The 16505-nt window shown below is 34.4% G+C and overlaps 1 protein-coding gene across 14 annotated transcripts in view; it reads left to right on the forward strand.

Moving 5' to 3' along the window:
- The window catches only part of LOC136024812 (palmitoyltransferase ZDHHC16B-like), a 229143-nt gene that overhangs the window by 104845 nt on the left and 107793 nt on the right, over nt 1-16505 (forward strand). Inside the window, exon 8 of one of the 14 annotated variants that reach the window (XM_065700288.1) lies at nt 66-3972. The exons of 12 other annotated variants lie outside the window; for them this stretch is intronic. The gene's annotated coding sequence lies outside the window, so the exon portion shown is untranslated. Of the gene's footprint in view, nt 1-65; nt 3973-8492; nt 8652-16505 lie in introns of those variants that run through there. One more of the 14 variants, XM_065700294.1, reaches the window with a different exon arrangement.

Genomic DNA, 16505 nt, shown 5'->3' on the forward strand with positions numbered 1-16505 from the left:
AATTGTCGGTGTTTGTTAAGTAGGAATAGTCATTATTTAACGATCATCAGTAAATTCAATTGTAGTTTGACTTTTTCTTTTCTGGCCCATCACCTGCATCGTCGTCGTAAGTTTCTTTACCTTCCAATTTTGGTGAACTTCATCATTGTCAGCTGTAATTGGGGCGTAGAGACTAATCGCTGAAAGCCGTTTTGATTCGTGCATAACTGTGTTATTGATATGTGCTAAGAAACTTCATCGTTTGACCTTGGAAGTCGAGGATTGTTGCTGTTTCCATCGTCAAAGATCCAAGATCTAGATCGAACATCAGTTCCAGGTTCCCGCTACAGATTCCAGTTTTAGAAAAAAAAGTGAAGAACGTCGAAGGACAATTTGCGATTGTAAAGCATGCATTTTAAGTTCGAAGGCGAGTAGGAAATCTGTCAGTAGTGTTTAGTGACGATTTTGCCTTGTTTTCACAGCTTTGACTTAATTTATTTCTTTTAATTATTTTTTCTTTTTAAATGAGTGTAATTCCTATTTAAGATTCTTCAGATCCTGAATTTGATAGAGATATTGCTTCATCCTTTTTGAACGAAATAAATAAGTAAAGGTTTAAAGGCCCCTTTGAATTTCGATTCTTCAAGTCGGGATAATAATCCTACTAGTCGTAAAATTGTTGACTTCTGTGGGTAATTTAATGACGAAAGAAAATGCCACTATCAGAAGTAGTGCAAATATGGGAGATTTTTCGCGGGATAATATAACTGATACACCTAATGAAGGTAAGAGCAATAAGGATAATATAATAATAATAATAATAATAATAATTTATTTGTGACCCTCTTGAAACAGCGGAGCATAAAACAAACACACAGACAAAAAACTTCTGGTAACACATTAAATTACTGTTGAAACATTTTAGAAGATCATGAAAAGGGTTAATAGTAAAATGTATCGATTCGGATAGTTTCTGTTGTAGCACTTTAAGTTTATTTAATAAATCTGGAGCCCCGAAATTTGTTACCATATCACTGTTCTTGTACCAGGGAGGAAGATACAACAAAAAACGGAGGGAACGAAAATAAGATGACTCGAGAGCCTTTAAATTTTTTTCTTTTAAACAGGATACAATCCAGAAAGATATAAAACCGAGTGATCACAAAAGCAAGAATAAATTTGTGAAAGGCCTTTGCGGTTGTATTTCCCCCTGTTCGCAACAATTTTAGAATAACCCACTTGAAGTTTAACCTTAGCATCAGAAACAATTTTATTACGAAAAGAGACTAAATTGTTAGTAAGGGTAATGCCCGACCACCTTAAAGAAGTCGCGCACGGAATGCTAATTAGTATAATTACTCTTTGATATGAATCAAAGAGTAATTGGGTTGGTAATGGATCCCTTGGGTTATATTCCAGCTCTTGATAATGCAAAATTTATAAAAACCTTTTTTAGCCAATTGAAAAAGGTTAAAACGCCATTGTAATCCCACTTCAGTCGTGAAATTTTTGACTACAGTGGGTAATTTAATGACCAAAGAAAGAGACACTATAAGAAGTAGTTTAAATATGGGAGATATTTCTGGGGATAATATAACCGATACACCTATTGAGGATTAGAGCAACAAGGATAATATAAATCAAAGAGTAATTGGGTTGGTAATGGATCCCTTGGGATATATTCTAGTTCTTGATAATGCAAAATTTATAAAACCTTTTTTTAGCCAATTGAGAAGGGTTAAAACGTTGCTTGGCTTGTCAGACTCGTAGCTAATATATGCAGTACCGCTTAGACTAACAGGGCCACAATTTTTTTTTGAGGATAGAGATTCCTCAGATATCAGAAATTTAGAGGAACTTGAAAAAGAAATGACGCAGACGCACCTACCAGGAAAGAAACCTGGAACCTACAAACTAAACCAGAAACCTACCTGGAAAGAAATTTAGAAATTTAACTAAATTGAGGCAATCATCCAATGAAACAGTGTATCAGTTTTATAAGAGGGTGGACATTGCCAGAAAATTGTTTCGATCAGGATATGGCGGTTTACTAGTATGTTTTTCCGATAGTATATGCCTGGATTGCCTTATTGAAGGCTGGAGGCGAAAGCTCGAGATATTTATTAGAACACCAGAATGATTATAATTCCCTTTCTGAAGCGTATAAAGTAGCACAGCGTTTTGAAGCTATTGAAAACGTATTAGTTAAAACATATCTAATCTATATATATATATATATATATATATATATATATATATTGGTATGTAATTGTATCGGTATGTATTGAGCCACAAAATTGTATCGATCAGGATATGGCAGGTCAGTTTGACTCTTTGTCACAACTCTACTTTATGAACAATAAACAACTTTAGCGTAAAGAGTGAGGCGTTAAGTAGGGGACAATCCTTTTCATATACGGTACAATTTCTGTTCGTTTTTAGTTTTAATGTCACTCCTTACTTGCAGTTAAAGAAACTTGTTTGTTTTTTTTTTTTAATTTCTGAACGTTTTTGAATTAATGCATGTTTTGATTTTGCCTCACTACACATGAATAATCAAAACGAAGATTGTGAATTAATTTTTTTTTTGCTAAATAGCTTTGTCATAGTTTTGATTGGACGAGTTTGATCATGCAAAGGAGTGGAGGAGGAGGCCTAGTTGACCTCCGGTTTTAGGTTACTTAAAAATACAACTAAAATTTTTGGTTGTTTGCAAACTTTTTTGTTAGTAATAAATATGCGTAACTTACGAATTAAATTACGTGATGAACTTCTATATTTGTACATTTTATTACGTATTTTAGGGCGTTTGCCTCCTCGTCAATACCTCGCTCTTTACACTAAAGGAATTTTGTCCCAATTATTTAAGAATGACCCCTGAATCACAAGACCGTAGAATAAATAGTTGAAATTACTAAAAAATACTTTAGCGTAAAGAGCAAAGAATTTTTGAGGAGACAAACCCCCTAATGTATGTAATATTTTTTTGTTCGTTTTGAGTTTTAATGCTGCTCATTACTTCAAGTTAAAAAAAGATTATTTTTATTTTCTCATTGTTATATTTAATCATGCCAGAATATCCTGCGTCCCCTTCATGGAAATTTTCTTCCCTCATAATATATTCCGCCGTGGAAAGATCTTACCAAAAGCAAATAATTTTCAATTTATTTGTAAATAATCCCATGAGCTCAGCCGCCCAAACGCTCCCTGGAACAAATTTCCGCACATTAGGCCCCGAAAATCTTATAGGGAAGCCTGCCTTGGTTCCGCTTCGGTGCGGGACAACAAAATCGCGACCGTGACACGTTTCATAATGATGCAAAGACCTTTTTAGTTCTTGCTAAAAATAACTCCTATACTGCTTGATCTTTGAAATATTTAGCATTATCTAGATGGATGGATTACCTTGTTTAGCTACTTTTTGTATTTCATTGTTCTGTTTGGCTAACCTTGTTTAGCATAAATATGTTTCATGGCTATTTATCACTAGTTTTTCTTCTAAAAAAAGGTTCTTTTTTTCATCTTCTTTTGTCTCCTGCCAACAAAAAGTTTTCTATTAATATTATGGGAAATTTCTATAATTTCGTATAATCCATGTTCTCTGTCTATTTTTGTGCTTTTCTGTTTATTTCAATGGCTATACCATTATTCTAAAAACATTATAAGAAAAGGTAGTCTCAAGGTTTTGTGGCTATTAAATGATTTCATATTCGTTATTCATAAAGTAACCAGTATATTAAAAAACGTTAAATGTTTTAGAAAGGGTGCGTATAAATTTTATGGCTTATGGTTTACCTTCCTTTTAAAAGTAACAAATTAACTTTGCAGCTGGACTGAAACTTTACCAAGTCGTCCCCAAATATTCAGGCTCTTAGTGATTTTTTGAAAATTTTGATTTTTTTTAGAATTTCTTTAGAAATTGGATTCACTTCATAGGAATCTTTCTAGCATTGTAAAAAAATAAAAAAATAAATGATTTTTATATTCTTGAAAGGTTTGCTAATTTGTATGCTGATTGAAGGGTTTCGTTTGTTTTGCATCTTTCTGTCCTGAAAAGTAGCCTGCTGGCAAGGACTAGATTTTCTGAAAATCAGCAAAAAGGAAAGACTTCATGCTGATCAGTGCATAATAGGTTGGTAGGAGTGGCAGATTTGATAAAAGACTCAAGAGAAAATGACATTGAAAAATTTAAATAACCATGGGAAACCGAAAAATTATTAAGTCTTCGAACTCGAATGAATTAGACAGTTTGGGAGGTCATATGTAATCAAATGGTTTAATATTAAAATTAAACAGTATAACTATACCTTATAGTGAATTCACTATACCCTTAGAGATGACTTAACTCACATAGCTGCTAAGGCAAGGAATGTAAGCCTTGCAATTTTTATCACTTTTACAAATAAGATTTGATATAGGGATCCTGGGTCTGGGTCTTCAAAAAGGTTAATGTAATTATAGAATAACTTTCAAGGTTTCTGAGGGAGGTGTCAAATTAAATAAGAATAGATTTGGTGATGAAGAATGTCAGAATGACTTCGGGCAACAAGTTGAAACTTTCAGGGAATGTCATAGTTAGAGCAGTTGCTGCATTTCTGCATCTCAGCATTACCAGACATCTTTAAATGGATTAAAATTGAACAGAATGACCATCTTAAGAAACCCAGCCATTACTGAAGCACTTTTAGTGAACAAAACCCTCAAAGACTATGATTACCGCCATCCTGAATCAGAGACAATGTGTTGAGAAAGACTTTTTAATCAAGTTTCAATACAGCCTTAACAATCAGTTCTGTGACCCTGTGAATGGAAACTAAACCTATCCATTGTCAATACGAAAAAAAAATTACATTCGAACAGTTTTATATGGAAAATATGAACTATGAAATATATATACAAATTCCCAGAAACAATGTGCCCAAGAATACACCCAAGAAGATGCCAAACCTATAAACAATTAACCCGTCCAAGCACAAATCCAGTGAATGTCTACGCATCGTAGAAAAGAACAGAATAAAGATATTAGCACAAACTTTAAAGTATTAATACAAACCTTATCCCTTAACAATAAATATCTTTATTGTTAAGTGAGATAGAATTAGAATAATAAACGTGGAGTTGACCTCCTACGTACGGAATGAACTATAACAGACCACCGTCAAAATTGAAAACAATGCATTACTGAGTTTAAAAACGATTATCATTTACATAGAACAATAATTACCCCCGTGAATGACTACACATGTGAGTATTATAGAAACACTTGGGAATCTGGAATAGGTGTGAAAGTATAAGTATCAATTAATAAAACTAATAAATAATAATGATAAATCTTGTGGCCGAATTGACATTTCAAAGTATTATTTACCAGTGATTATGTTAAAACTTATTATCATGCCTGTTTATTCATTCTTATGATAAGAGAGAATGATTTTGATCAATTAATTGTGATCAAAATTATTATTTCAGAGTACTGGTTATTGCTGGGCCAATTTGTTTTATACTTATTGTTCATCACCTTGAGCTGTTTGATTGGGGTGAGACTCAGTGGTGAGCTATAGTGGTTTCACATTGAATAGCTAGTTTTATACCATTGTTTTGCATAAGATCTTCAAAAACACAATTTTGTTTATATTGGTGTATTATTTCTAGGTGACAAACCAAAGACCATTTCGTATTCGTTTATTGGATCTCTTCCACTATGTAATTCACTATTAAACCAAATTTTATTTTCAGAAATAAAGACAGCCTTTGGGCTAAGCATTGTTTTTTAAAACGACTGAAACTTTTTTTCGGGCCGGCCTACACTATCGAACCTTATCTTAAAAGTTAATTTAAACCTTGTAGAGCTTTATTAAAAAATAAAAAAATCATAAAAATAAACAGAACGTTAAAATATGAGCTACGGGAAAAGAAATTAAGGAAATCCCCAGTGAATTACCTGAATTGAAATTTACATTTTCTACTTTAGTTATAAATTAAACAAAAAAAAACTAATTTTTTTAGCTGAAAGTAAGGAGCGACATTGAAACTTAAAACGAACAGAACTTACTCCGTATATGGAATGGGTTGTTCCCTCCGCAATCCCTCGCTCTTTACGCTAAAGCTTTTAATTGTTTTAAAAAGTAGAATTGTGGCAAAGAGTCGAACATTAGCATAAAGAGCGACAGATTGCGGAGGGGACAACCCATTTCATATACGGAGTAATTTCTGTTCGTTTTAAGTTTTAATATCGCTCCTTACTTTCAGCTAAAAAAATTAGTTGTTTTTTTTATTTAATTTCTGAACGTTTTTGAATTAATGCATGTTTGGTTTTGGCTGTCCGCACATAAATTATTAAAATGAAATCTGTATATTAATTCTTTTTTTGGCTAAATCGCTTTCTCTTAGTTTTGGTCAGACGATTTTGAGAAATAAGGGGCGGATAAGGAGGCCTAGTTGCCCTCCAATTTTTCGGTTACTTAAAGAGGCAACTAGAACTTTTAATTTTTAACGAACGTTTTTATTAGTAAAATATATACGTAACTTAAGAATTAACTTACGTAACAAACTTTCATAATCTTATATTTTTATTATTTATACGAGGGGGTTTGTCCCCTCGTTAATACCTCGCTCTGTACACTAAATCGTAAGTTTTGTCCCAATTCTTTAGGAATGACCCATGAATCAGAAAGGCCGTAGAATAAATAGTTGAAATTACTAAAAATACTTTAGGATAAAGAGCGAGTTATTTATCTCCCGCTAAATACCTCGCTCTTTATGCTAAATTATTTTTAGAACCCCTCATATGCATAATAATCTCTGTTCGTTTTAAGGTTCAATGCTACTCCTTCCTTTCATTTGAAAAAACGTTTTCATGTTTATTTTTCATTGTTTTCTTATAGTAATGCTAAAATCCTGCGCCCTTTTCATTGAATTTTCCTTCCCCCATGACTGATTCCTCCAAGGAAAGATCCTCCAACATAGCCCACTCCCCTCAGCCCCACCCCCAAACAAAATAAAATCCCCCTGAAAACGTCTGTACACTTCCCAATAACCATTACTCTATGTAAACACTGGTCAAAGTTTGTAACTTGCAGCCCCTCCCCCAGGGATTGTGGGGGAGTAAGTCATCCCCAAAGACATAGTTATTAGGGTTTTCGACTATGTTGAACAAAATGGCTATCTCAAAATTTTGATCCGTTGACTTTAGGAAAAAAATGAGCGTGGGAGGGGGCCTAGATGCCCTCCAATTTTTTTGGTCCCTTAAAAAGGGCACTAGAACTTTTCATTTCCGTTAGAATGAGCCCTCTTGCGACATTCTAGGACCACTTGGTCGATACGATGACCCCTGGGAAAAAGAAAAAAAAACAAATAAACACGTCTTCTGTGATTTGTCTTCTGGCAAAAAATACAAAATTCCACATTTTTGTAGATAGGAGCTTGAAACTTCGACAACAGGGTTCTCTGATACGCTGAATCTGATGGTGTCATTTTCGTTAAGATCCAACGACTTTTAGGGGGTGTTTCCCTCCATTTTCTTAAATCAGGCAAATTTTCTCAGGCTCGTAACTTTTGATGGGTAAGACTAAACTTGATAAAATTGATATATTTAAAATCAGCAGTAAAATACGATTCTTTTGATGTAGCTATTGATATCAAAATTCAGTTTTTTAGAGTTTTAGTTACTATTGAGCCGGGTCGCTCCTTACTACAGTTTGTTACCACGAACTGTTTGATACTATATGCTTAGCTATAAATGTGAGCTAGTTTCTCAAAAAGCTACCGTCCAGAAACAGTGTTTGGTGCTTTAATTTGTTTTTCGGTTGGTTTTATAAAGAGGTGGAAAGTTTTTGGTATCGTTTGTGGGTTATTTAAGATAGCTTGTCCTCAGCTTATTCTATTTATTTAAGTGTTTATTTTATTAGTTTATCATGCATATATTTAAATTTTTGTTTGTTTTACTTATTGGACTTAGTCTGAGGCTCAGTATTTGACAGAATCTTTAGCAATAAGAAAAGTCTGAAACTTGGTCCAAGACGGAATTCAGCTTGTAATGTCTCTATCAGAGGCATCACATAAAATAGTGTGTGGAGGGGGGTGTAATTTCTCAATATTTTCAGCCAACCAGTGAAACAAAGTCTAAACGGTAAAATTTAGGCGCAAACCATCGCTATTTTACTGCCTCAATTTTTTAACAAATAGATGCAATGATAGCAAAAATTGACGCAAAATAAATGAAAGAAGATTAGTTCCAACCGGTAAAATTATCGAGCAAATTTTATGACAAAATTTTCAAATCCGTCAGATTAAATTATCGCCCGAATAAAATCCATTCCGCTTCCCTTTCCCCAATATTCCGGCTTGTGATACCCCTGGTCTCCATTTAACAGATTGAAAAAAAAAAATCTTTAAATTTAATTTCATTAGAAACTCGTCGTCAAGTTCAGTATCTGTAGTTTATAGATTGGAGACTAGACACTTTTGGAGAATCGACTGTGATAGATTCACAGACCCTGCCATCTGCCAATTGAAGACTTGCTACCGGATAGACTGTCGGCGAGATATTTGAAAATCAGATATTATGTTAATTTTCCTAAATGGAAATTTCTGAAAAAATCATGGGTTTTGGTGACAGTTTTGCTGATCAAATTTTCAGAATTGTAGATATTGTAGCTCCCTATTTTGGGCCAGTGAGTATCTTAGCTCTGTACCAATAGTGATATTTTATTTGTAGGCATACAGAAAAAACTGAGAGGGAATAGTCAATCTGGACTTAACTCAGTTAAAGATAGGAACAGGCACACTATTAGTGATGAAGAAAGTTCTAAAGAGGGCTTCAAGTGGTTTTATGCTGTAATGAGTTGTCAATATTAGTAGCATTATCCCAGGCCTAAATCCTGTTTAATAGGCCATTAGCCTAGTTAAGGTTTATCATAGCCTGAGGTAAAAACCAGATAGGCTGTTAAAATTAGGTAGTGAACATTTAGAATAGATGATTTGATAAGGAAGCATGTTAAGAAAACATAGCAATATATTTGTATGTTGAGCATTTTGACTGCAGTTCCCCTATACTTTAGCCCCCTCCCCCCTAATATACAAATGTTGTGTTATGTCTGGCCCACATATTATATTTGGCCTAGCATTGTTGTGTGTTAAGTGTGCAGCAACAGTTATCCTAAAGTATTGGCTATGTTTGCCTCAACTGTAGGACATGGCCCTGAGGGAGAAATAGAGGTTTCCTTCAACACACATATATAGATGACAATACAAACAAGTAAAATATATGAGTACACAAAGATAAGTTTATTGTGGTGGCTTAAGGATGAAAAGTTCCAATAGACAAGTGATTTGGTCTTTACAATACTCTATAAATAAATTACTCTAATAATAACCAAAGAGTTACTAAATGACCTCCTTCCATCCCATTTTCTATTACATACAGTCCAAATTCATTGAGAGAAGAAGTATTCTGTCTCAATAATATTTTATTTCCCTTCTTTTCCTTTAGAAATTTAATGAATGTTATACCACTATTGACTGTCTCATTACACAAATATATAGTACAAATCATATATTTTTGTGTGTTTTTTCTTTCACAGTTGATTCAATTTTTGGGTACACAGGTTGAAACAAGAAGACCCTTCTTCTTTTGGTTGCATGGCATGGCAAAAAATAACTTCTATCACAAATTCTGATTTGATCCCTGAAAAGGACCTTAAAAGTGACACCTTATTCCTTAAAGTACCATTGACAAGCAGAAAATGATTACAAAAATTATGTCAACTAGGCCTACTTTAAAACCATCATAAATAATTATTTATGTCAATAATAAAAATATATTGCTGAGAAGGAGCACTTAACCCCCTCCTCCCCCAGATTTTTAATACCAAACATTCATAGTATTTTTTTAGAATAACATAATTCTTTTCTCCCTGCTGATTGATTAGGCTACTATTTATTAAAAAATAATGGGTATTAGTCTAGTGGTTGACCACTTTTAAAGCAAGCATGCCAGTGCTAATATAATAAAAGTAGCACCATTGGATTCTTTATTGTATATGGTTTCCAAATATCATGATTTCTTTCTTTACAATATCCCCCCTTCTTCTGATAGTCCCATATGTAGCCTTAATAATGCACTTCTCCATTACTTGAATTTTATGACAGATCTTTAAAGTAAATCTGACCCTTGGATATATAAGAAGAACTATCAGCAGCAAATCATGTAGAATCTCCCCAAAGCTAGATAAGGCACTCATAATACAAGTCTTGGACTTGGAACCTTTCTTGCAGATACCTTTCATAAAAGGGATGTACAGCTTATTGAAGGTGTACAGAGGAGGGCCACTTGATATATTTCTAGAATTAGTGAAAAACCATATACTGACATGCTATGTGTTCTAAGGCTGCCATTGTTGACTTTCAAATGCAGGTATAGCAACATGCCACTAACATATAAGTATGTAAACCAAACCAAAAATGAGCTATTTACACAGATTGCCAATCAAAAACAAACTCAAGGTCACTCAAAGAAGCCTCATAAGCCCTTAGTCAACAATTGAATCAGATAAGATTTTTTCAGCCAAAGAGTGATCAAGGATTTGAATACTTTGAATGAGGATGTTGTTTCTTCAGTGTCAGCTAAGGTTTTCAGAAGGAGACTTGAAACAAATTGGGATAAACCCTCCAAATATAACTTGAATTGCTACCTGTATATATATATATATATATGTATGAAACTTATTGATATCTTTTTATCAGTGATATATTACTGACATATTTCTTTTTTATTTGTGTTGCATATGAATAACTGCCAATACTAATGATAGAATTGAACAGATTCAACATGTACCCTAATAGCTCTGAAGTGCAAATTAAGGTAATCATTGGCTATTTGTGAAAATGGGATCTGAATTCTAAACCTTATGGCATCCAGTTTTAATTGTGGGTGATTGGAATGCTAAATACAAGTTTTTTTTGTGAATAATAAAAAGAAGATAGAAATGGGAGATTTTTTTTTATTAATAGGTATATCCCTCATATTATAAAGTAGAAATTTCATTGTTATATCTTTTTTTAAGTTTTTATTTGTTCCTAGGGCTATTTCTGGGACCGCCAGGGTTTGCATTGTCAGAAAAGCAACCATGATATTGGTGCTGGGCATAGAATATCAAATGGTACTGCCTCTATTGGTTTACCATGTTTCATTTGGAAGTGGTGAACCACTAAACTGATTCCAAATAATGTAGCAGAAAAGAGTTGTATAGTCAAAAATATCATTTAAATGTGTTGACTATAGTCGCCTACTCTGTATGCTTGTCCATTAGATGGGGAGGGTTAAACTGAAGCAATACACTTTTAGGAATGAGATAAGCAATTATGATAGTTTCCAGAATTTCTGGTAACAATTATTTAATATGGAGCAAAATATCACTTCAAAGAAGCACAATAAAAATTACAATGAAAGTGATTAGTAATTTTGGGAACACACAACAAACAGTGTGTTTTCATTGATCCTACCTAATTAACATACAACTTTCAAAATTTAACAATACTATTTCTAAAGATGATAATTGTTGCTGCCAAATTAAGTCCCAGCTCCCCCCAGTGATGACCTAGATTTCACAAGGCTGCTGACTTTGTGGGCTTTTATCATCTTTTGATCTTATTTCTTATCAAAAGTTGGTTCATAATAACAAGAATCCAGTTTTACAAAAATCAGCTGAATTTTATTACAATCTAGGGCTACATCTCATACTATTAGAGCAGGACATGTTTAACAGCAGAGATTATTGTACTTGGAAAAAGTATTAAGTAAAAAGTCCAATAGTATTTTTCTTTTTCCTCTATCTGATTACTGCCCTATAATGAACCTTATCTAACTATTTCATCTATAGACTAGTTTAAGCTACCTTCTTAGCTATTGTGCATTCCATGGCTTAATTGCATTCCATGAGAGGTCTTGCATTAAAATAAACTGTGGTTTTGTGAATCTGGAGCAGCATCCACAAATAGTGCAAAAAGGTACATGTTTGGTGCTTCAATCCTGGGTTCTGACCAATTTGGGCATGACCAATATATTGGCCAATCAATATTATTGGACTGATATGAGGGTCAGTGTTATTATCAGATATTGAGGAAAAATATCAGTTATTGGTCTTTTTTTTTCATTTGCAATCTGTCCAGAAGATGGCACTAGGTTTCCTAGTGCCTAGAAGAAGTTTTTCACTCAAACCTGGAATATATGGTAGAGAACAAAAAATATCTTTCTTTTCTGTTGTTTCCAGAATATCGTCAGAACATTCTAGAAATTTTTTCCTTCTTTTCGAAAAAGTTTGGTCAATTAACCAACCCGAATAATGGTTACTTATTAAAATCTCTTTCAACAACAATAATTCCTCCTCAATCAATTTTGGAGAACAAATACTAAAAACGTTGTCAGTTGTGAATATGATTAAACCAATTTTTACTTGGCGAGCATGACCGGAGAAAAACGACAAAAATCTGTTATTGTTAGAAGGTTTTCTGTAAATCTTAAAATCCAGACTATTTTCATTTTTTAAAAGAAGGATATCCAGAAAAGGAAGTTTATTATCCTCTTCTAATTCTATTGTAAATTTTAAATCCCCTCCCCAAAAATTAAGATGTTCTAAAAAACTTTTTAATTCCTCCACTCCATAATTCCATACTGAAATTATGTCATCCATATATCTCCCCCAAAATTTATGTTTTAAAAAGTATGAATCTAATGCTATTGTTTCAATATTTTCTAGAAAACAATTTGCTAATAAAGGACTTAAAGAGGCCCCCATGGTAAACCATTTACTTGTTCGAAAAAACCCCCTCTGAATTGAAAAAAATAAGAGAACATGTTGCACAACCTAACTAAACTCATAATTACACCGACTTCCGAAACTGTTTCACCACTAATTAAGTCCAAATTTCTTAGTATCTTTCTCTCAAGAAGAATTTCTGCGGCTTTTACATCAATACTCGTATACATTGACACTATGTCGAAACTTGAAATTATACAATTTGAGGAAATCTCAACTTCTTTTAGTTTTTTTTACAAGTTTTGACGAATTCTTAATGTAAGAAATTTGTGTAGACATGAGTGGTTTACACAATCACACTAGCCACTTACTCAGAGCACTTGTTGGTGACTTGTTACTCGCAACAATTGGTCGTAATGGCAGATTTGGCTTATGTATCTTTGGAAGTCCATATAATTTAGGGCACAAAGAACCTCTTGGTAAGAATTTGTAGAAAAGTTGAGGTGTAATTTTCCCTTCTTCCTTCAAACTCTTTAACTCGTTCTTAAACTTCTTTGTGTATGAGTCCGTCGGGTCAAAAGAAAGTTTTTTATACGTTTTTTCATCTTTCAGTAAAGCGTTTAATTTTGAATCATAGTCCTTGGTGTCGATTACCACTAAAGTGTTACCCCTGTCTGCTTTTGTAATAATAATAGATTCATCCCTTCTTAAATTATTAAGAATCTTTATTTCTTTGATAGAATTGTTAGAGATTTCTGGTTTTAAAGCAAACTCTGACAGGGTTTTAACTGTAGAAGCTCTTACTAGGCTCATATCTTTGATTAGGAATTAATACTTTCTGATGAATTAAGTCTCATTAGAGCTGAATATCTCACTATCAGGCCCAAACTGAAAGAAATTGAATGCAATAGAAATAAACTAAGTAAACATAAGTAAACTCTCGTTTGTTCGAATCTATCGTCCAAGTTCTACAAGTTTTATCAAGACCGGCAACTTAATAATACATTGATGGACCAAACAAACTAAAAACTTTTATAATGGACGGGAGAGACTGATTTTTAATTGTATCGATGGGCCTTAACCTGGTTTAAAAAATGTGGCTATTTTTCTCCCCTTTAATAAGGGTAATAGTGCGATTGACTTACGAAAATATGTAGCAAAAAAAGCAGACCAATGGAATTAAAGCACATTTTCAACACAGAAGTACAGGAAAGTAATCTCTGCTTTGCTTTACCTCAGTCCTCCGAACTCACTTTAAAATGTCCACGTTCACTAAAATGGTCAGAATACCCCAGTATCAAGGCCGTATCCAGGATTTTGTTCGGGTGAGGGGGTGCAAAAACATTGTATAAAACGGAAAAAAATGTTTAGATATTTTGATTTGTGTCGCTTTTTTACAAGTCGGACAAAATCACGAGGGAGGAGGGTTCAAACCGGGTAACCTTTCTGAATACGGCCCTGTCCAGCACCCTTCAAAAATATGGCAAAATTTTTGCAGGCCTATATTCATACAAAGTCTTTAAAAGTGCGTAAAATTATCTAAAAAAAAAACAACTCATGTTTCTGAGTTAATTGGGAAGACACACCCTACCTCTCAACTAAATTTCCTTGTAAATTCAGGAAGGTCTTGTAACTTGGAAGTTCCGTGGTGGGCTGATATCAGAGTGAAACAAAATCCCCACCCCCTCAAACGGCAATGGTGAAAATGTAGAAGGAAAGGATAAGATTAAAAGACGCATTTAGAAAACAACGTTCAGCAATTACATTTAAAATAGGGGGTAAAAAACTTGTTACTAAACTTAAAATAATAGTTTAAGTTTATTACTCAGGCTTTTGTGGCACTTTGTATCTACCAAGTGATATATAGCGATCGCAAATTCTGTCGGTCCCGGTTTTGCTAGTTTAGGCACTTCCAGGTAAGCTAAGACGATGAAATTTGGCAGCCGTATCAGGAACCAGATTAAATTAGGAATTGTCGTTTCCACGATTCGACCATCTGGGGGGGGGAGTGGGGGACGGTTAAATCGGAAAAATAGTAAAAATTAGGTATTTTTAACTTACGAACGGGTTATCGGATCTTAATGAAATTTAATATTTAGAAGCATATTGTGTCTCAAAGCTCCTGTTTCAAATCCTGACCGGATTTGGTGACATTGTGGGGGGGGGGAACTGGGGAGAACCTAAAGTCTTGGAAAACGCTTCGAATAGAGGGATCGGGATGAAACTTGGTGGGAAAAATAAGCGGAAGTCCTAGATACGTGATTGATATAACCGGGACAGATCCACTCTATTTGGGAGAGTTCGGGGGGGGGGGAGTTAATTCTTAAAAATTTGAAAAAATGAGGTATTTTTAACTTACGAAGGAGTGATCGGATCTTGGTGAAATCTCATATTTAGAAGGACCTCTTAACTCAGATCTCTTATTTTAAATCCCGACTGGATCCAGAGTCATTGGGAAGGGGGAGTTGGGGTGAGGTGGAAATCTTGGAAAACACTTAAAGCAGAGAGATCAGGATGAAACTTGGTGGGAAGAATAAAAGCAAGTCCAAGATACGTGACTGACATAACCGGACCTGATCCGCTCCGGATCTGGTGGCATTGGGAGAGGTTTTTTTTTGGGGGGGGACCCAAAATCTTGGAAAACGTTTAGAGTGGAGGGATCGGGATGAAACTTGGTAGGAAAAATAAGCAGAAATCCTAGATACGTGATTGACATAATCGAAACAGATTCGCTCTGTTTGGGGGAGTTGGGGGGGGGGGGTTAGCCCTGAAAAATTAGAAAAAATGACGTATTTTTAACTTACGAAGGAGTGATCGGATCTTAATGAAATTTCATATTTAGAAGGACCTCGTAACTCAGATTTCTTGTTTTAAATTTCGACTGGATCCAGTGTCATGGGGGGGGAGAGTTAGGGGTGGGTGGGTGGAAATCTTGGAAAACACGCAAAGCGGAGGATCAGAATGAAACTTTGTGGGAAGAATAAAAACATGTCCAAGATACGTGACTGACATAACCGGACCGTATCCGCTCTCTTTGGTGGAATTGCGGGGGAGGGAGTAATTAGAAAAAATGAGTTATTTGTAACTTACGAACGGGTGATCAGCTCTTAATGAAATTTGATATTTAGAAGTATCTTGTGCTTTAGAGATCTTATTTTAAATCCCGACGGAGACCCGGTGACATTGGGAAGAGTTGGAGGGGGAAACTGGAATTCTTGGAAATTGAAGTATCTTTATCTTACGAATGGGTGATCGGATCTTAATGAAACTTGATATAAAGAAGGATCTTATTTCTCAGATGCTCGATTTTCAATTCAAATTGGATTCGGGGACATAGGGGGTTGGAGGGGGAAACAGAAATCTTGGAAAATGCTTAAAGTGGATAGATCGGATGAAACTTGATGGGAAGAATTAGCACAAGTTATAGATACGTAATTGACATTATTAAAACGGATCTGTTCTCTTTAGAGGAGCTGGGGGGGGGAGGGTTGATTTGGAAAAATTAAAAAAATTGAGGCATTTTTTACTTCAGAACAAGTGACTGGATCTTAATGAAATTTGATATTTAGAAGGAACTCATTTATCAGAGTTCTTATTTCAAATCCCGACCAGACCTGTTGACATTGGGAGGAGTTGTAGGGGGAAACTGGAAATCTTGGAAAACGCTTAGGTTTTAAAAACTCAAAACGAACAGAAATTATTACGCATATGAGGGGTTCACCTCCTCATAATACCTCGCTCTTTACGCTAAAGTGTTTTTAGTAATTTCAA

Source organism: Artemia franciscana, chromosome 3 (assembly GCF_032884065.1).
Source record: "Artemia franciscana chromosome 3, ASM3288406v1, whole genome shotgun sequence".
Taxonomy (NCBI): domain Eukaryota; kingdom Metazoa; phylum Arthropoda; class Branchiopoda; order Anostraca; family Artemiidae; genus Artemia; species Artemia franciscana.